The sequence below is a fragment of the Arachis stenosperma genome, chromosome 4 (genome assembly GCF_014773155.1).
Source record: "Arachis stenosperma cultivar V10309 chromosome 4, arast.V10309.gnm1.PFL2, whole genome shotgun sequence".
Taxonomy (NCBI): Eukaryota; Viridiplantae; Streptophyta; class Magnoliopsida; order Fabales; family Fabaceae; genus Arachis; species Arachis stenosperma.
Genome location: NC_080380.1, coordinates 93,154,502 through 93,178,919, shown reverse-complemented (window position 1 = coordinate 93,178,919; position 24,418 = coordinate 93,154,502). Strand labels below are relative to the sequence as shown.

The 24,418-nt window shown below is 37.4% G+C and overlaps 1 non-coding gene across 1 annotated transcript; it reads left to right on the top strand.

Annotated features, from left to right (window-relative positions):
• Positions 1 to 223: 223 nt before the first annotated feature.
• Positions 224 to 331, top strand: LOC130978154 (small nucleolar RNA R71). Its single transcript, XR_009085813.1, has one exon. It is a non-coding gene; the product is annotated as a small nucleolar RNA R71 (small nucleolar RNA).
• Positions 332 to 24,418: the final 24,087 nt, after the last annotated feature.

The window sequence follows — 24,418 nt, the reverse complement described above, 5'->3', positions numbered from 1 at the left end:
GAGTATCAATCTCAAGAACTCCTTTCTTCTAATTAGTCCCATTGTTCACAGGATTCCTTTCAGAAGTGTACATGAATTGGTTATTTGCAACCATTTCAATTAGCTCTTGAGCCTCTGTAGGCGTCTTCTTTAGATGAAGAGATCCTCCAGCAGAGCTATCCAAAGACATCTTGGATAGTTCAGATAGACCATCATAGAAGATACCTATGATGCTCCATTCAGAAAGCATGTCTGAGGGACATCTTCTGATTAATTGTTTGTATCTTTCCCAAGCTTCATAGAGGGATTCTCCATCCTTCTGTCTGAAGGTTTGGACTTCCACTCTAAGCTTACTCCATCTTTGAGGTGGAAAGAACTTTGCCAAGAAGGCATTGACTAGCTTTTCCCAAGAGTCCAGGCTTTCTTTAGGTTGAGAATCCAACCATATTCTAGCTCTGTCTCTTACAGCAAAAGGGAATAGCATCAGTCTATAGACCTCAGGGTCAACCCCATTAGTCTTGACTGTGTCACAGATTTGCAGGAATTCAGCTAAGAACTGATGAGGATCTTCCATTGGAAGTCCATGGAACTTGCAATTCTGTTGCATTAGAGAAACTAATTGAGGCTTAAGCTCAAAGTTGTTTGCTCCAATGGCAGGGATAGAGATGCTTCTCCCATAGAAATCAGGAGTAGGTGCAGTGAAGTCACCCAGCACCTTCCTTGCATTGTTGGCATTGTTGTTGTTTTCGGCTGCCATGGGTTCTTTTTCCTTGAAGAATTCGGTCAGGTCCTCAACAGAGAGTTGTGCTTTAGCTTTTCTTAACTTTCTCTTCAAGGTCCTCTCAGGTTCAGGGTCAGCTTCAACAAGAATGCCTTTGTCTTTTTTCCTGCTCATAAGAAAGAGAAGAGAAAAAGAAAAATGTGGAATCCTCTATGTCACAGTATAGAGATTCCTTGAAGTGTCAGAGGAAAAGAAAAATAGAAGAAAGAAGGTAGAAGAATTCGAACTTGATGAGATAGAGTTCGAATTGTGCATTAAGAAGGAGCAGTACTCCATAAATAGAAGGATGTGAGAGAGAGGGAAGAGGATTTTCGAAAATTAAATTAAGAGGATTTTAAAAATATTTTGAAAAATTGATTGATCATTTTCGAAAATTGAAAGTGGAAAAGAAATCAAGTGATTTTTGAAAAAGATTTTGAAATTAGAAATCAAAAAGATTTGATTGAAAACTTATTTTGAAAAAGATGTGGTTGAGAAGATATGATTGGTTTTAAAAAATGTGATTGAGAAGATATGATTTGAAAACAATTTTAAAAGATATGATTGGAAAACAATTTGAAAAGATATGATTTTAAAAATTAATGACTTGCCTAACAAGAAAAGATATGATTCAAACATAAAACCTTCCTCAACAGAAAAGGCAAAAAATGTTCAATCAAATCATTAATTGTTAGGAAGTATCTTTGAAAAAGGAAAGAAATTGATTTTGAAAACATTTGATTGAAAAGATATGATTTGAAAAAGATTTGATTTTGAAAAACTTTGAAACTTGAAAAAAAATTGATTTTGAAAAAAATCTTCCCCCTAGCACCATCCTGGCGTTAAACGCCCAGAATGGTATACATTCTGGCGTTTAACGCCCAAAATGCTACCTCTTTGGGCATTAAACGCCCAACCAGGTACCCTGGCTGGCGTTTAAACGCCAGTCTGTCTTCTTCACTGGGCATTTTTGAATGCTCAGCTTTTTCTGTATAATTCCTCTGCAGTATGTTCTGAATCTTCAATTCTTTGTATCATTGACTTGAAAAGACACAAATTAAAAATATTTTTGGATTTTTAATAATCAAAATGCAACAAGAATCAAATAACAATGCATGCAAGACACCAAACTTAGCAGTTTGTGTACTACTGACACTATATGAAACACCAAGATACTCAAGTCAATAGAATTTAAAGATCAAAACAAAGAATTACATGCATGGATTCGAAAGATATAACAAAAACATGCATTTGACACCAAACTTAAGATGAGACTCTAGACATCAAATATTTTTGGTTTTTATGGTTTTTGTGAATTTTTTTTTTTTGTGTTTTTCGAAATTTAAGTGGAAAAAGGAATCAAAATTCTTAATGAGAATTCCAGGAATCCGTGCAATGCTAGTCTAAGACTCCGGTCCAGGAAATAGACATGGCTTCACAGCCAGCCAAGCTTTCAAAGAAAGCTTCGGTCCAAAACACTAGACATGACCAAAGGTCAGCCAAGCCTCAGCAGATCACTGCTCCAAAAGCAAAATTGATGAAAATCAACAAGCTCTTGTGGTGATAAGTTGAAACCTCGGTCCAATCAGATTAGACATGGCCTCTCAGCCAGCCAGATTTCAATAAATCATCATGAAACTCTAGAACTCATCTTCAAGAATTTCGAAAAAAATAAATACCTAATCTAAGCAACAAGATGAACCGTCAGTTGTCCAAACTGAACAATCCCAGGCATTGTTACCAAGAGCTTGCTCAAAACTTGAACAATCCCCGGCAACGGCGCCAAAAACTTGGTGCGCGAAATTGTGAACAATACTTTTCACAACTCTCATAATCCCTGGTCATGAACTCCAAAAACTTGGTGGTTCAATTCCATGGCATTACACAACTTCGCACAACTAACCAGCAAGTGCACTGGGTCGTCCAAGTAATACCTTACGTGAGTAAGGGTCGATCCCACGGAGATTGTTAGCATTGAAGCAAGCTATGGTCATCTTGTAAATCTTAGTCAGGTAAACTCAAATGTATATGATGATGAACGAAAATAACATAAAAGATAAAGATAGTGATACTTATGTAATTCATTGGTAGGAACTTCAGATAAGCGTATGAAGATGCCTTCCCTTCCGTCTCTCTGCTTTCCTACTGCCTTCATCCAATCCTTCTTACTCCTTTCCATGGCAAGCTCGTGTAGGGTTTCACTGTTGTCAGCAGCTACCTCCCATCCTCTCAGTGAAAATACGTCCCTGATGCTCTGTCACAGCATAGGCTAATCATCTGTCGGTTCTCGTTCAGGCCGGAATAATATCCATTGATACTTTTGCGTCTGTCACTAACGCCCTAGCCTGCTAGGAGTTTGAAGTACGTCACAGTCATTCAGTCATTGAATCCTACTCAGAATACCACAGACAAGGTTAGACCTTCCGGATTCTCTTGAATGCTGCCATCAGTTCTCGCCTATACCACGAAGACTCTGATCTCACGGAATGGTTGGCTCGTTTGTCAGGCGAGCACTCGGTTGTTAGGCGATCAACCATGCATCGTGCAATCAGGAATCCAAGAGATATTCACTAAGCCTCAGATGCTTGTAGAACAAGAGTGGTTGTCAGTCACCTTGTTCATGGGTGAGAATGGTGATGGGCGTCAATCATCACCTTCATCAAGTTGAAGAACAAGTGATATCTTGGACAAAGAACAAGCGGAATTGAATAGAAGAACAATAGTAATTGCATTAATACTCGAGGTACAGCAGAGCTCCACACCTTAATCTATGGTGTGTAGAAACTCCACCGTTGAAAATACATAAGAACAAGGTCTAGGCATGGCCGTGAGGCCAGCCTCCCAGAGTGATCAAAAGATCTCTAGAAAAGGTTCCAAAGATCCGAAGATTTTTAATACAATAGTAAAAGGTCCTACTTATAGAAAACTAGTAGCCTAAGGTGTACAGAAATGAGTAAATGACATAAAAATCCACTTCCGGGCCCACTTGGTGTGTGCTTGGGCTGAGCAATGAAGCATTTTCGTGTAGAGACTCTTCTTGGAGTTAAACGCCAGCTTTAGTGCCAGTTTGGGCGTTTAACTCCCAATTAGGTGCCAGTTCCGGCGTTTAACGCTGGAATTTCTTGAGGTGACTTTGAACGCCGGTTTGGGCCATCAAATCTTGGGCAAAGTATGGACTATTATATATTGCTGGAAAGCCCAGGATGTCTACTTTCCAACGCCGTTGAGAGCGCGCCAATTGGGCTTCTGTAGCTCCAGAAAATCCACTTCGAGTGCAGGGAGGTCAGAATCCAACAGCATCTGCAGTCCTTTTGAGTCTCTAGATCAGATTTTTGCTCAGATCCCTCAATTTCAGCCAGAAAATACCTGGAATCACAGAAAAACACACAAACTCATAGTAAAGTCCAGAAAAGTGAATTTTAACTAAAAACTAATAAAAATATACTAAGAACTCAACTAAAACTACTAAAAACATACTAAAAACAATGCCAAAAAGCATACAAATTATCCGCTCATCAATGATCGAGAACCAACAGCTGATTAGCCGTGCTGTGACAGAGAATTTGGACCGTTTTCACTGAGAGGATGAGATGTAGCCATCAGCAAGGGTGATACCTCCAGACGATTAGCCGTGCAGTGACAGCGCATAGGACCATTTTCCCGAGAGGATTAAAAGTAGCCATTGATGATGGTGATGCCCTACATACAGCTTGCCATGGAAAGGAGTAAGAAGGATTGGATGAAAGCAATAAGAAAGTAGAGATTCGAAAGGATTCTAGCATCTCCACACGCCTATCTGAAATTCCCACTATTGATTTACATAAGTATTTCTATCCCTTTTTATTTTCTATTTATTAATAATTTTTCGAAACCCATAACCATTTAATCTGCCTAACTGAGATTTACAAGGTGACCATAGCTTGCTTCATACCAACAATCTCTGTGGGATCGACCCTTACTCACGTAAGGTATTACTTGGATGACCCAGTACACTTGCTGGTTAAGTTGAACGGAGTTGTGTCCACACATAAGTGCCATAATAATGATTCCATACAACAACAAAGAATACTACATTAATGTGATCACAATTTCGTCCACCAAGTTTTTGGCGCCGTTGCTGGGGATTGTTCGAGTATGGACAACTGACGGTTCATCTTGTTGCTCAGATTAGGTAATTTTCTTTTCAAAAACTTTTTCAAAATTTTTCTTTTCCTTTTCATTTTTCCAAAATATTTTCGAAAATAATAATAAAAATCCAAAAAAAAAATTTAGAAAATCATAAAAATAAAAAATATTTTGTGTTTCTTGTTTGAGTCTTGAGTTAATTTTTAAGTTTGGTGTCAATTGCATGCTTTAAAAAAATTTTTCTTGCATTTTTCCAAAATTCCATGCATTCATAGTGTTCTTCATGATCTTCAAGTTGTTCTTGATAAATCCTCTTGTTTGATCTTGAGGTTTTCTTGTTTTGAGTTGTTTGTTGTTTTTCATATGCATTTTTTGTTTGTTAGAGTCCATGCATTAAAGATTTCTAAGTTTGGTGTCTTGCATGTCTTCTTTGCATTAAAATTTTTTTCAAAAATATGTTCTTGATGTTCATCATGATCTTCAAAGTGTTCTTGGTGTTCATCTTGACATTCATAGTATTCTTGCATGCATTCATTGTTTTGATCTAAAAAATTTCATGCATTGAGTATTTTTGTTGTTTTTCTCTCTCATAATTAAAAATTCCAAAAAATCAAAAAAAAAAAAATCTTTTCCTTATTTCCCTCCAGATTTTCGAAATTTTGGGTTGACTTGGTCAAAAATTTTTAAAATTAGTTGTTTCTTACAAGTCAAGTCAAATTTTCAAAAATTCAAAAATCTTATCTTTTCAAAATCTTTTTCAAAAATCATATCTTTTTCATTTTTTCCTCTTTTTTCGAAAATTTCAAAAATCTTTTTCAAATTATTTTCAAAATCTTTTTCTTATCTTTATATCATGTTTTCGAAAATTCACTAATAATTAATGTGATTGATTCAAAAATTTGAAGTTTGTTACTTTCTTGTTAAGAAAGGTTTAATCTTTAAGTTCTAGAATCTTATCTTGTAGTTTCTTGTTAGTGAAGTAAGTAATTTCAAATTTTTAAATTAAATCTTTTTATCTCTTATCTTATCTTTTTCAAAAATTTTATCTTTTTCAAAATTTGATTTCAAAATATCTTATCTAACTTCTTATCTTCTTATCTTTTCAAATTTGATTTTAATATCTTTTTCAACTAACTAACTTTTTGTTTGTTTCCTATCTTTTTCAAAACCACCTAACTACTTTTCCCTCTCTAATTTTCGAAAATACCTCTCTCTTTTTCAAAAATTATTTTTAATTAATTAATTGTTTTAATTTTAATTCTATCTTATTGATGACAAGTCATCTTAGCCTAGTTTCACTAGTCTCTTTCTTTTGTTTTTAATTGAATTATGCACTTTCTTGAGGCCTAAGCAAGCTAAATTGGGTAGAATTTTCATGCTTCCTTTGATTTAACCAACCATAGATAAATTCATGCTTTTTCATGAGATTTGATGCCATAATGGTTGCATATTAGGATAGAATGAACATCTCATGATTTTGAGCATAGCTTTGATGTGTTTGGTTGATGATAGGCGAAGAAAGCTTGGAGAAAGGTTGAAGTAAGAAGGAATGGCTAGAAGCAAAGAGAGGACAATGAAACAAGTGAAATTGAACCAGGAAGCATAAAGTTGGACTTGAAGTTAGCCCTCAAACTTTTGCACAAACTTTTGGGTGAAAAGTTAGCCTCAAAGTTAGACCCCTAACTTGGAGGCTAACGTGAGAATTGGAAAATCACCCAGGGCTACCCCACGTTTGCGCCAACGTTAGCCCCCTAACTTGGAGGCTAACGTTGGCATGAAAAATTTGTCCCAGGGGCTACTCACGTTTGCGCCAACGTTAGCCCCCTAACTTGGAGGCTAACGTTGGCGCCATTGGTGCATTAGGAATGGCCAACGTTGGAGTCAAAGTTAGACCCCTAACTTTGGCACCAACGTTGGTATCAGCAAATTTTGCTAGCTGATATGAAAAGTTAGCCTCAAAGTTAGACCCCTAACTTTGACTCAAACTTTTACTCCAACTTTTACAAAACTCCAACCCGGTTCAATTGGTTCACTTTGGTTCCTCTCCAAACTTCAAGAGCAATCAACCAAGGCCTCTTTCAACCCAATTCCACCAAGAGCAAAGGCCCATCTCAAGGCTTGAAGATCATTTGAAGAAAGTGTATAAATAGGCTAGAATTCAAGTTATTCGGGGAGCTCCCTTTTCTTAGTTTTCATAGAGTTTTCCTTTTGGCATTTTCAGAGAGCTTTAGTTACTGAGTGATCTTTAATTTCTTAGTTTTGGGGAAGGAGAATTCCATTCTCTTCCTCTTAGTTTTATTGCTTTCAATTTCAATTACAACTGTCTTGGATCTTGGGTTGGAGAATTGAAGGAATTCTGTTTCAATCTCATCCTTGGATCTCTCTGTTTCTTTACTGCATACTTGAATTTAATTTTCTGTTACTTGCTTCTCAATCTACTTTCTTTGCAATTTACATTTCCCTTGCAAATTGTTCTTGTTGGATCTAGGAAGGCATTGAGATCTAGACTTGGTTTTCTAGTCTCTGGGTCCTGAGATCTAAATTCCAACTTTACATTCTGTTTAATGCTTTCCATGCTCATTTACTTTTCTGTTTAAGATCCGGTTTGATCTAAATCATTCTCTACTTCTCTGCTCGTTGCAATTTTACTTTTCCTTGTTTAATTTCTACAAATCCAACTCCCAATTCCCTTTACAATTCAAGCCATTTACATTTCCAGCACTTTAAGATTCTGCAATTTACATTTCTTGCAATCTAAGTTTCTGCCATTTAATTTCTTGTTATTTAAGATTCAGCAATTTATTTCCTATTTTCTTTACTTTCAATGCAATTTAAATTCTGTAAATCACCAATCAATCAACCAAATCTTGATCCGCTTGACTAATCAACCACTAAACTAAAATTGCTCAATCCTTCAATCCCTGTGGGATCGACCTCACTCCCGTGAGTTTTTATTACTTGATGCGACCCGGTGCACTTGCCGGTGAGTTTTGTGTCGGATTGTTTTCCGCACATCACTTATCTTTTAATTTTCCAAAATACTAACCCCTTTTTCAAAATTATTTTCGAAATTCTCTTTCTTTTTTGTTATTCTACTTAATTATTTAATTACTAACACTTCTCTTCACCTCTCTCCATCTAAATATCTGAACCTACTCTTCTACATTCTTCTCCCCTTTCTTTTTCTACTAACATAAAGGAATCTCTATACTATGACATAGAGGATTCCTCTTCTTTTCTTGTTTTCTTCTCTTTCATATGAGCAGGAACAGGGAAAAAGGCACTCTTGTTAAAATTGATCCTGAACCTGAAAGGACTCTAAAAAAGAAACTAAGAGAAACTAAATTACAACAATCCAGAAACAACCTTTCAGAAATTTTCGAACAAGAGTAGAAGATGGCAGCCGAAAATAATAATAATGCAAGGAGAATGCTTGGTGACTTCACAAAGCCAACGTCCAAATTTGATGGAAGAAGCATCTCCATTCCTGCCATTGGAGCCAATAACTTTGAGCTGAAACCTTAGCTAGTTGACTTAATGCAACAAAACTGCAAGTTTTATGGACTTCCATCTGAAGATCCTTATCAATTTTTAACTGAGCTCTTGCAGATCTGTGAGACTGTAAAGACGAATGGAGTTGATCCTGAAGTCTACAGACTCATGCTTTTCCCTTTTGCTGTAAGAGACAGAGCTAGAATATGGTTGGATTCACAACCCAATGATAGCCTGGACCCCTGGGATAAGCTGGTCACAACCTTCTTGGATAAATTCTTTCCTCCTCAAAAGCTGAGCAAGCTGAGAGTGGATGTTCAAACCTTCAAACAAAAAGATGGTGAATCCCTCTATGAAGCTTGGAAAAGATACAAGCAGCTGACCAAAAGATGTCCATCTGACATGTTTTCAGAATGGACCATATTAGATATATTCTATTATGGTCTATCTGAATTTTCGAAAATGTCATTGGACCATTCTGCAGGTGGATCCATTCACCTAAAGAAAACGCTAGAAGAGGCTCAAGAACTCATTGACATGCTTGCAAATAACCAATTCATGTACACTTCTAAGAGGAATTCCGTGAATAATGGGATACCTCAGAAGAAAGGATTTCTTGAAATTGATGCTCTGAATGCCATATTGGCTCAGAACAAAGTGTTGACTCAACAGGTCAACATGATCTCTCAAAATCTGAATGGATGGCAACATGCATCCAACAGTACTAAAGAGGCAGCTTCTGAAGACGCTTATGATCCTGAGAACCTTGCCATGGCAGAGGTTAATTACATGGGTGAACCTTATGGAAACACCTGTAACTCATCATGGAGAAATCATCCAAATTTCTCATGGAAGGATCAACAAAAGCCTCAACAAGGCTTTAACAATGGTGGACGCAATAGGCTGAGCAATAGCAAGCCTTTCCCATCATCTTCTCAGCAACAGACAGAGAATTCTGAACAAAACACTTCTAATTTAGCCAATCTAGTCTCTGATCTGTCAAAGGCCACTTTCAGTTTCATGAGTGAAATAAGATCCTCCATTAGAAATTTGGAGGCACAAGTGGGCCAACTGAGTAAGAAAGTCATTGAAACTCCTCCTAGTATTCTCCCAAGCAATACAGAAGAGAATCCAAAAGGAGAGTGCAAGGCAATTGATATAATCAATATGGCCGAATGCACAAGGGAGGAGAAGGACGAAAATCCTAGTGAGGAAGACCTCCTGGGACGTCCCTCAAGCAAGAAGGAGTTTCCTATTAAGGATCCAAAGGAATCTGAGGCTCATATAGAGACGATAGAGATTCCATTAAATCTTCTTCTGCCATTCATGAGCTCTGAAGACTATTCTTCCTCTGAAGAGGATGAAGATGTGACTGGAGAGCAAGTTGCTCAATATTTAGGAGCTATCATGAAGTTGAATGCCAAGTTGTTTGGTAATGAGACTTGGGAAAGTGAACCTCCCTTGCTCATTAGTGAACTGGATACCTGGATTCAGCAAATTTTATCTCAAAAGAAACAAGATCCTGGCAAGTTTTTGATACCTTGTACCATAGGCACCATGACCTTTGAAAAAGCTGTATGTGATCTGGGGTCAGGGATAAATCTTATGCCACTCTCTGTAATGGAGAAGCTGGGGATCATTGAGGTACAACCTGCCTTGTTCTCATTACAATTGGCAGACAAGTCATTGAGACAAGCTTATGGAATAGTGGAGGACGTGTTAGTAAAGGTTGAAGGCCTTTACATCCCTGCTGATTTCATAATCTTAGACACTAGGAAGGAAGAGGATGAATGCATCATCCTTGGAAGACCTTTCTTAGCCACAGCAGGAGCTGTGATAGATGTCAACAGAGGTGAATTAGTCCTCAATTGAATAGGGACTACCTTGTATTTAAGGCACATGGCCATCCCTCTGTGACAAAAGAGAGTAAGCATGAAGAGCTTCTCTCAGTTCAGAGTCAAGAAGAGCCCCCACAGTCAAACTCTAAGTTTGGTGTTGGGACTATACAACATTGACCTGATCACCTTGTGGCTCCATGAGAGCCACTGTCAAGCTATTGACATTAAAGAAGCGCTTGTTGGGAGGCAACCCAATTTTATTTATCTAATTTTTATTTTATTTTATTTTATTGTTATTTTGTGTTTTATTAGGTACATGATCATGTGGAGTCACGAAAAAAATATAAAAATTAAAAACAGAATCAAAAACAGCAGAAGAAAAATCACACCCTGGAGGAAGCACAGGCTGGCGTTCAACGCCAGTAAGGAACATCTGGCTGGCGTTCAACGCCAGAACAGAGCATGAAACTGGTGCTGAACGCCAGAAACAAGCAGCATTCTGGCTCTGAACGCCAGGAATGTGCCTAGAAGAAAAAGCTGGCGCTGAACGCCAGTAACAAGCATGAAACTGGCGTTCAACGCCAGAAACATGCTTTACATGGGCGTTGAACGCCCAGAACGTGCACCACTCGGCGTTTAAACGCCAGAATGATGTTCAAAGGCATTTTACATGCCTATTTGGTGCAGGGATGGAATTCCTTGACACCTCAGGATCTGTGGACCCCACAGGATCCCCACCTACTATATTCCCACCTTACCTCCTAATCCTATTTTATTCTTCCCCATGTCACACTTCCCAAAAAAAAAAAACCCTTCACCAATCACCTCAATCTCTCTTCCCAATCACCTATTCACCACTCACATCCATCCACTCTTCCCCATAAACCCCACCTACCTTCAAAAATTCAAAAACATTTTCCCACCCAATCCCACCCTTAATGGCCGAACCTACCCTCTCCTCTCTCCCTATATATACCCTTCCATTCTACTTCATTTTCACACAACACTACCCCCTCTTCTATACCTTGGCCAAATCCATCTCCCCTCACTCTCCTCCATTTTTTTCTTCTTCTTCTTCTCTTCTTTCTTCTCTTGCTTGAGGGCGAGCAATATTTTAAGTTTGATGTGGTAAAAGCATAAGCTTTTGTTTTTCCATTACCATCAATGGCACCTAAGGCCGGAGAATCCTCTAGAAAAGGAAAAGGGAAGACAAAAGCTTCCACCTCCGAATCATGGGAGATGGAAAGATTCATCTCCAAGAGCCATCAAGACCACTTCTATGATGTTGTGGCAAAGAAGAAGGTGATCTCTGAGGTCCCTTTCAAGCTCAAGAAAAATGAGTATCCGGAGATCCGACATGAAATCCGAAGAAGAGGTTGGGAAGTCCTAACCAACCCTATGCAACAAGTCAGAATCTTAATGGTTCAAGAGTTCTATGCCAATGCATGGATCACTAGGAACCATGATCAAAGTATGAACCCGAGTCCAAAGAATTATCTCACAATGGTTCGGGGGAAATACTTAGATTTTAGTCCGGAGAATGTGAGATTGGCGTTCCACTTGCCCATGATGCAAGGAGATAAATGCCCCTACACTAGAAGGGTCAACTTTAATCAAAGGTTGGACCAAGTCCTTATGGACATATGTGTGGAAGGAGCTCAATGGAAGAGAGACTCCAAAGGCAAGCCAGTCCAACTAAGAAGACTGGACCTCAAGCCTGTGGCTAGAGGATGGTTGGAGTTCATTCAACGCTCCATCATTTCCACTAGCAACCGATCTGAAGTTACTGTGGATCGGGCCATCATGATTCATAGCATCATGATTGGAGAGGAAGTAGAAGTTCATGAGGTCATCTCCAATGAATTCTACAAAATAGCCGAAAAGCCCTCCACCATGGCAAGGCTAGCTTTTCCTCACCTTATTTGGCATCTATGTTACTCAGCTGGAGTTATCATAGAAGGAGACATCTCCATTGAAGAGGATAAGCCCATCACCAAGAAGAGAATGGAGCAAGCAAGAGAGACCCTTCACGGTTCTCAAGAGATGCATGAGGAAGCTCATCATCAAGAAATCCCTGAGATGCCGCAAGGGATGCACTTTCCTCCCAACAACTATTGGGAACAACTCAACACTTCTTTAGAAGATTTGAGCCACAATGTGGAATAATTAAGGGTGGAACATCATGAGCACTCCATCATTCTCCATGAAATAAGAGAAGACCAAAGAGCAATGAGGGAGGAGCAACAAAGGCAAGGAAGGGACATAGAAGAGCCTAAGAACATCATTGGTCCTTTAAGAAGAAGACGCCACTAAGGTGGATTCATTCCTTGTTCTTATTTATTCTGTTTTTCAGTTTTTTATGTTATATGTCTATTTATATTTTGTGTCTCTACTTCATGATCATTAGTATGTAGTAACCATGTCTTAAAGCTATGAATAAAATCCATTAATCCTTCACCTCTCTTAAAAGAAAAATGTTTTAATTCAAAAGAACAAGAAGTACATGAATTTCGAATTTATCCTTGAATTTAGTTTAATTATATTGATGTGGTGACAATACTTTTTGTTTTCTGAATGAATGCTTGAACAGTGCATATTTTTGATCTTGTTGTTTATGAATGTTAAAACTGTTGGCTCTTGAAAGAATGATGAACAAAGAAAAATGTTATTGACAATCTGAAAAATCATGAAATTGATTCTTGAAGCAAGAAAAAGCAGTGAATAGCAAAAGCTTGCGAAAAAAAAATGGCGAAAAAAAATAGAAAGAAAAAGAAAAAGCAAGCAGAAAAAGCCAATAGCCCTTAAAACCAAAAGGCAAGGGTAAAAAGAATCCAAGGCTTTGAGCATCAATAGATAGGAGGGCCCAAGGAAATAAAATCCAGGCCTAAGCGGCTAAATCAAGCTGTCCCTAACCATGTGCTTGTGTCATGAAGGTCCAAGTGAAAAGCTTGAGACTGAGTGGTTAAAGTCGTGATCCAAAGCAAAAGAGTGTGCTTAAGAGCTCTGGACACCACTAACTGGGGACTCTAGCAAAGCTGAGTCACAATCTGAAAAGGTTCACCCAGTTATGTGTCTGTGGCATTTATGTATCCGGTGGTAATACTGGAAAACAAAGTGCTTAGGGCCACGGCCAAGACTCATAAGTAGCTGTGTTCAAGAATCAACATGCTTAACTAGGAAAGTCAATAACACTATCCAAAATTCTAAGTTCCTAGAGAAGCCAATCATTCTAAACTTCAAAGGAAAAAGTGGGATGCCAAAATTGTTCACAAGCAAAAAGCTACGACTCCCGCTCATCTAATTAGAATTAATATTCATTGATATTTTGGAATTTATAGTATATTCTCTTCTTTTTATCCTATTTGATTTTCAGTTTCTTGGGGACAAGCAACAATTTAAGTTTGGTGTTGTGATGAGTGGATAATTTATAGGCTTTTTGGCATTGTTTTTAGGTAGTTTTTAGTAAGTTCAAGCTACTTTTAGGGATGTTTTCATTAGTTTTTTGTTAAATTCACATTTCTGGACTTTACTATGAGTTTGTGTGTTTTTCTGTGATTTCAGGTAATTTCTGGCTGAAATTGAGGGACTTGAGCAAAACTCTGAAAAAGGCTGACAAAAGGACTGCTGATGCTGTTGGAATCTGACCTCCCTGCACTCTAAATAAATTTTCTGGAGCTACAGAACTCCAAATGGCGCGCCCTCAACGGCTTTGGAAAGTAGACATCCAGAGCTTTCCAACAATATATAATAGTCCATACTTTATTCGAAATTTGACAACGTAACTTGGCGTTGAACGCCAAGTACATGCTGCTGTCTGGAGTTAAACGCCAGAAACACGTCATGATCCGGAGTTGAACGCCAAAAACACGTTATAACTTGGAGTTCAACTCCAAAAAAAGCCTCAGCTTGTGGATAGATCAAGCTCAGCCCAAGCATACACCAAGTGGGCCCCGAAAGTGGATTTATGCATCAATTACTTACTCATGTAAACCCTAGTAGCTAGTCTAGTATAAATAGGATAATTTACTATTGTATTAGACATCTTTTGACAGTTTAATCTTTTGATAGTTTAATCTTTTGAATGTTTAGTCTTTGATCATTCGGTCTTTTGATCATTCAGGGGGCTGGCCATTCGGCCATGCCTGAACCTTTCACTTATGTATTTTCAACGGTGGAGTTTCTGCACACCATAGATTAAGGGTGTGGAGCTCTACTGTACCTCAAGTTTCAATACAATTACTATTACTTTCTATTCAATTCTCTTTTATTCTTATTCCAAGATATACGTTGCACAACACTTTGATGAATGTGATGATCCGTGACACTCATCATCATTCTCACCTATGAACGCGCGTGATTGACAACCACTTCCGTTCTACTCTAGGCCGGGCGCATATCTCTTAGATTCCCCAACAGAATCTTCATGGTATAAGCTAGATAGATGGCGGCATTCATGGGGATCCGAAAAGTCTAACCTTGTCTGTGGTATTCCGAGTAGGAACTTGGGAATCCGGAAAGTCTAACCTTGTCTGTGGTATTCCGAGTAGGATTCCGGTATTGAATGACTGTGACGAGCTTCAAACTCGCGATTGCTGGGCGTGATGAAAAATGCAAAAGGATCAATGGATCCTATTCCAACATGATCAAGAACCAACAGCTGATTAGCCGTGCTGTGACAGAGCATTTGGACCGTTTTCACTGAGAGGATGGGATGTAGCCATCAGCAAGGGTGATGCCTCCAGACGATTAGCTGTGCAGTGACAGCGCATAGGACCATTTTCCCGAGAGGATTAAAAGTAGCCATTGATGATGGTGATGCCCTACATACAGCTTGCCATGGAAAGGAGTAAGAAGGATTGGATGAAAGCAATAAGAAAGTAGAGATTCGAAAGGATTCTAGCATCTCCACACGTCTATCTGAAATTCCCACTATTGATTTACATAAGTATTTCTATCCCTTTTTATTTTCTATTTATTATTAATTATTCGAAACCCATAACCATTTAATCTGCCTAACTGAGATTTACAAGGTGACCATAGCTTGCTTCATACCAACAATCTCTGTGGGATCGACCCTTACTCACGTAAGGTATTACTTGGATGACCCAGTACACTTGCTGGTTAAGTTGAACGGAGTTGTGTCCACACATAAGTGCCATAATAATGATTCCATACAACAACAAAGAATACTACATTGAAAGCTATAACTAACACAAGCAAGAAAGCAATAACTAACACAAGCAAGAAAGCAATAAAGAGACATTTCATCAAACACATAGAATACAATAAAGAGAAACATCATAAAATACAAGAATTAATAAAAGCTATAACTAACACAAGCAAGAAAGCAATAAGAGAAACCAAGGCAAACATAAAAAAGACATGGAAACATAAAATTGCATTAAAAAGGAAATCGAAAGTAACACAAGAGTTCATAAACTAAATGGGTAAAATAAAGGAATCAATGAGAGAAGTAGATAACTAAAGTGGTAGAACAAATAAAACTAAGAGAAAACTAAATTAAAATAAGACTGAAACCTAAACCTAAGATGAAATTGGAAGAAGAAACCCTAAACCTAAAGAGAGGAGAGAGCCTCTCTCTCTAGAGTTCTACATCTAAAACCTAAAGTGTGAATGAATGAAAGGTGAATCCATTCCTCTTCCAGCTTCACTCTGCAGCCTCTTGTCCTCATTTTCGGGCCTGAAATTGGGTCAGATGCAGCCCAAAAATTGCCCCTAGCGTTTTCTCAAAATTGAGGCACGTGGCGCTTGTCACGCGTACGCGTCATCCACGCGTACGCGTCGCTAGATATCGAACTGGTCACACGTACGTGTCATCCACCCGAACGCATCGCTTGGTTACGGCTTGGTCACGCATACCGAGACCAGCTTCTAAAATCTTCAATTCTTGTGTTTCTTCCACTTTTGCATGCTTCCTTTCCATCTTCTAAGCCATTCCTATCTTATAAAATCTGAAATCACTAAACACACACATCACGGCATTGAATGGTAATAAAGGAGGATTAAAATTAGCAATTTTAAATCCAAAGAAGCAAGTTTTCAATCATAGCACAAAATTAGGAAGGAAACTTAAAAACATGCAATTTACGTAAATAAGTGGGAGAATAATTGACAAAGTCCAATCAATTCAATAAAAAATAAAGCATAAAGTTGTGGTTTATCAATCTCCCCACACTTAAATATTAGCATGTCCTCATGCTAAGATCAAGGGAACCAAAAAAGTGAAGAGGAATGGTAGGACTTATTAAATGCAACCTATCTATATGAATGAAACTACATGCAAAAATGCTTCTACCTACTTTCTTAAAAGTAAATAAATCTTTCAGGAACAAATATGAACTGGATTCCACTAATTTAAATCTCAAAATAAAGTACAGGTAGACTTGCAAGAAGAAAGCTCGTGAAAATCGGGAACAAAGAATCGAGCATCGAACCCTCAACGGAAGTGTATACACTCTAATCGATCTAGTGTTTAAGGCTCGATTCTCTTGGTTCTTAACTAATCTTGCTTTCTAAGACTTGCTCTACTTCTACCAATTAACAAAAATTTAATGCACGAATAAACATATCAAAAGATCTTTTAAGGGTTGTAATGGGGTTAGGGACAAGGTAGGATTGTGTTTGCTCAAGTGGACTAAAATCTGAATCCTTGATTAACCTAAACTTCCCCCCTAACTTAAGACAATCCATGTAATCAGAATATAAAATCTAGCTACCCATTAACAATGTTTTCCACATATTCATGCATCCAAATTTGAGTACAACTCATATACATTGCTACCACCATTTACTTTGGGGGCATTTTGTCCCCTTTTTATTATTTTTTTTCCTTTTTCTCTTTCTTTTTATTTTTCTTATTTTTCTCGATGGATATGATTAAGGTATTGAATGTAGAATATGTGCTCAACTATCTTTTTCACATTTTTGCAAAAATATACAATACCCAATTTCCTAACCAAATATTTTCAAACCCAACTTCCCCACACTTAATTTATGTACACTCTCACTAGTCTAAGCTAACAAAGGATTCAAATTAGGGACATTATTATTTTCTGCTTAGAGTTGGTGATGTGCTAAAGTAAAGAATAAATGGGATAAAATAGGCTCAACATTGGTTTGCAAAAGATTGACAACAAGGTAAGGTTATTTGGGTATGTGAGCTATAGTGAAACAAAGGCCTCAATCATATAAATGCATTCATTCATCAAACAATGGAAATATAGAATCAAGCAAGACAAAGATCATAATCTTAGAGAGAACAACATACATCGAAACAACACATTGGTTGATAAGATGCAACCAAACAAATAAGCTCAAAATCTTACTAGGTTTGTGTGTTCTAGCTCTAAAACTCCGTTCCAGAATAAATTTCTTCAAACAAGTTAAAAAATTTTAATTCAAATTAGTGTAATGCCCTAAAATAGTTTCTTGAAAAAGAAATTATCACTCCAACCAAATAGTACATAAATGCAAGCAGCTAACTACACATGCAATCTATCATACAATGCAACAATTAGCTAACAAAGAAAATTAAAATTTGGTGTTGGGAAAAAAAGAAATTTTTACCCACAGAAGTCGGTCTCGACCAAAAAAACTTACCAGAGGAAAAATGTTGGTAAAGAATTTTTCAATGAAATCTCGTTACAAGTGTAGTTCTAATCCAACAAATTATCCTTGGTCAATGTTTAAATTATTTGTCACAAGTACAAACCTAGTGAACATAAACCAAAGTATTCAAACCTCGGGTCGTCTCTCAAAGGAATTGCAGGGTAGTGTACTAAATTATTGGTTGTGGAAAAGAATTTTTGGGTTTTTTAAATTATGAACAAGAAAGTAAATAGCAATAAGTAAGGAAAACTCAAATGGCAAAAGGGTCTTGGCAAGGGTTAATGGTTAAGGATCTCTATCCTTGTCACTAACCTCAATATGATAGTTGTAGGGATCAATGTCATTTAGTCATCCTATAACAATTGAAGGAAGGCCAAATGAGCTTCATCAATCCCAATCCATAAGTCCTATACACTCACTAATCGAATTAGTGAAAGCTAGTGTCAATGGACATCAACCGTCAATCACTTGGACATTAGCAACTCAAGGTAAACCAAGTTACAAACCCAAGGTAAGAATAGAAATATCTACTCTATAGCTAAAAGAAACATTTAATCAAACACATAGAATACAATAAAGATAAACATCATACAATACAAGAATTAATAAAAGCTATAACTAACACAAGCAAGAAATCAATAAGAGAAACCCAGGCAAACATAAAAAAGACATGGAAACATAAAATTGCATTAAAAAGGAAATTGAAAGTAAGACAAGAGTTCATAAACTAAATGGGCAAAATAAAGGAATCAATGAGAGAAGTACATAACTAAAGTGGTAGAACAAATAAAAGTAAGAGAAAACTAAATTAAAATAAGACTGAAACCTAAACCTAAGGTGAAATTGGAAGAAGAAACCCTAAACCTAGAAAGAGGAGAGAGCCTCTCTCTAGAATTCTACATCTAAAACCTAAAGTGTGAATGAATGAAAAGTGAATCTAATCCCTCTTCCAACTTCACTCTGTAGCCTCTTGTCCTCATTTTTTGGCCTGTAACTGGGTCAAAAGCAGTCCAGAAAGTGTCCCCAGCGCTTTCTCAAAACAGAGGCACATGACGTTTGTCACGCGTAGGCGTCATCCACGCATACGCGTGGCTTGGTTACGGCTTGGTCACGCATACCGCGACGAACTTCTTAAATCTTCAATTATTGTGTTTCTTCCGCTTTTGCCTGCTTTCTTTCCATCCTCTAAGCCATTCATGCCTTATAAAACCTGAAATCACTTGACGCACACATTACGGCATCGAATGGTAATAAAGGAGGATTAAAATTATCAATTTTTAACCAAAGGAGCATGTTTTTAATCATAGCACAAAATTAGGAAGGAAACTTAAAAACATGCAATTTACGTAAATATGTGGGAGAATAATTGACAAAATTCACTCAATTCAATACAAAATAAAGCATAAAATAGTGGTTTATCAATATCCCCACACTTAAACATTAGCATGTCCTCATGCTAAGATCAAGGAAACCAAAAGAGTGAAGAGGAATGGTAGGACTTATTAAATGCAACCTATCTATATCAATGCAACTACATGCAAAAATGCTTCTACCTACTTGCTTAAAAGTAAATAAATCTTTCAGGAACAAATATGAACTGGATTCCACTAACTATGTTTCTACCCATTAACTATGTTTTTCACATATTCATGCATCCGAATTTGAGTACAACTGATATGCATTGCTACCACCATTTACTTTGGGGCATTTTGTCCCCTTTTTATTATTTTTTTCTCTTTTTTTCTTATTTTTCTCAATGCATATGATTAAGGTGTTGAATGTAGAATATGTTTTTAACCAAGGCAAACATGAAAAAGACATAGAAACATAAAATTGCATTAAAAAGGGAATTGAAAGTAACACAAGAGTTCATAAACTAAATGGGTAAAATAATGGAATCAATAGGAGAAGTAGATAACTAAAGTGCTGTAACAAATAAAAGTGAGAGAAAGCCAAGACTGAAACCTAAACCTAAGGAGAAATTGAAAGAAGAAACTCTAAACCTAGAGAGAGGAGAGAGCCTCTGTCTCTAGAATTCTACGTCTAAAATCTAAAAATTGTGAATGAATGAAAAGTGAATTCATTCCTTCTGGTCCACTCCCCAGCCTCTAATATGTATTTTCGGGCTTGAAACTGGGTCAAAAGCAACCCATAAATTTCCCCCAATGTTTTTGTTAATTACAGCACGTAACGCTCGTCACGCGTATGCGTCAGCCACGTGTGCGCGTCATTTTGACAATTCACTAGCCACACATACGCGTCATCCACGTGTGCGCATCATTTGATTATGGCTTGGTCACGCGTACGTGCCTGCCATGCGTACGTGTGGACACCAGCTTCTCAAAACTACAATTTCTTATGTTCTTTCCACTTTTGCATGCTTCTTTTCCATCCTCTAAGCCATTCCTGTCCTATAAAACCTGAAATCACTTAACACACATATCACGACATTGAATGGTAATAAGAAAAGGGTAAAATTTAGCAATTTTATGGCCAAAGAAGCATGTTTTCAATTATTGCATAAATTCGGAAGGAAACTTAAAAACATGCAATTTACATAGATAAATGTGAGAATAGTTGATAAAATCTACTCAATTCAATCCAACATATACCATAAAATAGTGGTTTACTAATACATCATGTGGATCAACTTTGGGAGCCCTTAGCTTGTGTAGAACTCCATCAAGTCTTGATGCAATTGATTTGGAATGTTGGAGCTTATTGGAAGTCCAACCATTGGTGGGAGTTCAAGGAAGAGGTCAAGCACAAGCCACCATGACAAGGAGCTCAACAAATGTCCAACTTACGGACAATAAATAAAAGTGCTAGGTGGGAGACACCCCACCATGGTAAACTCTTTCCATTCTCTTGTATATATATAATTAAAGAATTAATTGGTTTACCATTGTTAGGTACTTTCTTTCCCTTGATTTTATTCTTGTATATATTGCCTTATATGTTAGTTTGTTTAGTTAGATTTATGCCTTAAGTTTTAGGTTATTTGTTTTGAATTTCATCTTTGTTTGAATTGCATAGTAGAGTGTTTGAAAAATTTTTCAAAAATAGTTAACGATTTTAGTAAATTTGAATTTTGGTTTGTGTTAGACTTGTAAATAGTGGGAGTGCCCTGTTTCTATTCTATATAAAAAAAAGGCCTATCACGCGTACGCGTAACCCTCTGATTTTGAGTGTGCTAGGATCGTGCATGGACTGTGGCATTGCACGGTCCAAACAAAGAGTTGTGTGATAGGTGTGTGGAAATTGTGCATCTAGCACAATTTCTTCCCACGCATACGCGCTAGTTTGTTTTTTCCCTTGTCACGCCTACGCCTGCCAGACGCGTGCGCGTCGCTCTCTGTTGCACGAAAACTTGTCTCTCAACAAATTTCCCTTCAGCGAGTATACAGAATTTTCGTAAAGTAAAAACTCACAATACAGTGAGGTCAAATCCCACAGGGATTGATTGGTCAAGCAACTTTAGTTGGAAAGATGTGCTAGTTGAGCTAAACAGAAATTGAGTTGAGAATTGCAGAAAATTAAATAGCGGGAAAGTAAAGTGCAGAAAGTAAATTGTAGAATCTTAAATGGGGATTTGGGGAAATGAGCATGAAGATAAATGGCAGAAAGTAAAGAGAATGGGTAAGATCAGAAATGGGGTATTCATTGGGCTTAGGAGATGTTGCATTCTCCGGATCAAATTCATTCTCATCTCTTCCTCAATCAATGCATTCATTGATCTCCTTGGCAATCTTAGGTGATTGGATCCCAATTCCTTGAAAACCCAATCTCTCTAAGCTTGAACAATTGCCCAATTCCTTGATTTAATTGCTCATGGAAAGAGATGAAGTATGGTCACTGATTATACCACATGTATTTCTAAATCAAAGTGTTGGGAGGATTACACGTCACTATATCCATCCAAACCCCAATTTGGTCCAACATGAGAAAGCATTTCTAGCATGATATCCTCATCTCTTTTCCAAGGCTCAGAGGATATCCAATTATGGAGAGTTTCTTTTCCAAGAAAACTAACCAATTGAATTAAGATCGAAAGCTTTCTAGTAAATCAAGAGAAAAGAAAGAGGAAGAAGAATGAAAACTATAATTGATCCATCATATTACAACAGAGCTCCCTAACCCAATGAAGGGGGGTTTAGTTGTTCATAGCTCTGGAAATGGAAATGGAAAAAGGTAGAAAAGGGTACATTCTCCAGTAACTAGAAAAGTGCAGAAAAGTAAATATACAAGGTGTAGTTCTCCAAATTGCCAAGCTCCTTTCTAGTTCAAAACTACTCCTATATATACTACTCTTCTTGATCTTCTAGTTAGTTCTTCAAGTCTTGGATATGGGCCTTTGATCTTGAGTTGAAGCAGTTACAATCTTTAGTGGTCTCAGCTTTGCTTGCAGAAAAGTGTGAGTTAGGCATAGATGTTAGTTAGGACGTTAGTAGTGTTAACATTAAGTGAAAATGTGGGTTCGAGAACGTTAGTGACGATCACCTTTTCCACTAACATTCTAACCAACTAATGATCCACGTTAACATCAACGTTAGTGGCACTAACGTGACCACTAACACTGCCTCTTGGTCCTTCGCAAACGTTATTGGCGTTCACCTTTTTCAATAACGTTGGCTCTTGGGTCTTCTCCCCACGTTAGAGTTCACGTTAGTGTAACTAACGTGACCCTTAACGTGGGCATGCCTAAGCTTCGAGAGCGTTAGTGACACTTACCTTTGTCACTAACGCTCCAAACGCCCCTCCTTCCCTTGTTAGAGTTCACGTTAATTGGATTAACATGACCACTAACGTGGTGGTGATTTCCATCTCCAAAGTTAGTGACAAAGGTGAGTGTCACTAACGTTGGCCCATCATGCTTAGCTCCACATTACTCTTCACATTAGTGGCTTAACATGACCACTAACGTGGGCACTCTTGGCTTAGTCCAACGTTAGTGACAAAGGTGAGTGTCACTAACGTTGGCGATTGCTTCCTCCCCCCACGTTAGAGTTCACGTTAATTGGATTAACATGGCTCCTAACGTGGCTAAATGTGCCTTTGTGGAACGTTAGTGGCATTCACTTTTACCACTAATGCCGGAGCTCCTCTTTTCCTCCACGTTAGCTACCACGTTAATGTACTTAACGTGGCAAATAATGTGGGCTATGATGGCGTCGAAGGCGTTATTGGCGATCACTTTTCCCCTTAACGCTACAAGCTTGTCCCCATTCCACGTTAGTGGTCACGTTAATTAGCTTAACGTGACAACTAACGTGGCTCCTTCTTGCTTCCTTTGTCCTGAAATCAAGCAATTAAAGTGCATCAAAGCTCTGTTCCAAGTCATGAGATTATGCATCATCAATTATATCATTCAATTCCTGCCTAATTCTCATGAAATCATGTAAAGTTCACAATATTTGCTTGAATCAAGGTGTAAGTGTATTTTCATCCAAAACTTGTTTAATTACTAAGAAAATGCATGAAACTACCCCAAAATAGTAAAGAAAAGGTAAGTGAAACTGGCCAAGATGCCCTGGCATCACTCTCTACCATGCTCACGCGTGACCCACGCGTACGCGTGGGCACCTCTGCTTCACATATTCTTCTTTTCTTCACTTCTCTCCATTTCTTTCCTTCTTTTTTTCTTTTCTATACTCTTATTTTCTTTTCTTCTTCCAACCATCATCCACCACCATCATTCACCATCTACCATCATCTTCTTTAGTTAGTTTGTTAGCTTGTTAGTTAGTTAATTAGTTAGTTAGTTAGTTTAATTTTTTGTTTTGGTGGTAAATATTGGATTATTAATCTTGTTTGCTATTTATTGCTGCTGATTATAGATAGGATGTTATTTTAACATCATTATTGTTAATGTTCATTGTTGGAATTCTTTATTGAGGTTATATTTTGTTGCTTGGTATTGAGTTTTGCTCATGTTCGATATTTCTGCATACCAAGTACTTATGACATTGCCTTCCATAATATTTTTTGGATTTTTAAATTGCATGTTGTAGCTAGCCACCATGTGGTTTGGTTTCATTATCTATTATTAGGAAATTGTATGTAGTTGATGCATTTTTTTGTGATGCTTATTTTTTATTGTTTTTTATTTACATCACCTAGTTGATGCATTGAAATTGAAGAATTGTGAAATTGGATCATAAGCTTTCCTAGTGACATTTTTTGAGCTTTTTAAGTTTTGTGGACTATGCTTGTCATGTTTCCCACTTCATGTCAATTAGTTAACAAACTTCAAAGTGTGTCATTGCTTGATGTGTGAGTTCCATATCTCATTTGGTTCAATAAAGTCTCTTGCACATCAACCAATGTCCATTCGTTATCCAATTCACAATTGCATGATTATTGCTTGAATGCTTTTCTTGCTTATTTGCTACTTGTTTGTTTATCTTAACCTACAAGTTTCTTTTAAAATATTTCAACCACACTAGAATGATTGAAGTGTATAACTTATTTTCTGTAATTGTGACATCACTTTTCATGCAAGTGTGGGAGTTCTAAACCGCGCGCGACTAAGAATTTACACACTTGTTTTTATCCATGTCACATATTGATTCACTCACTTCATTTTAGCTAGTGA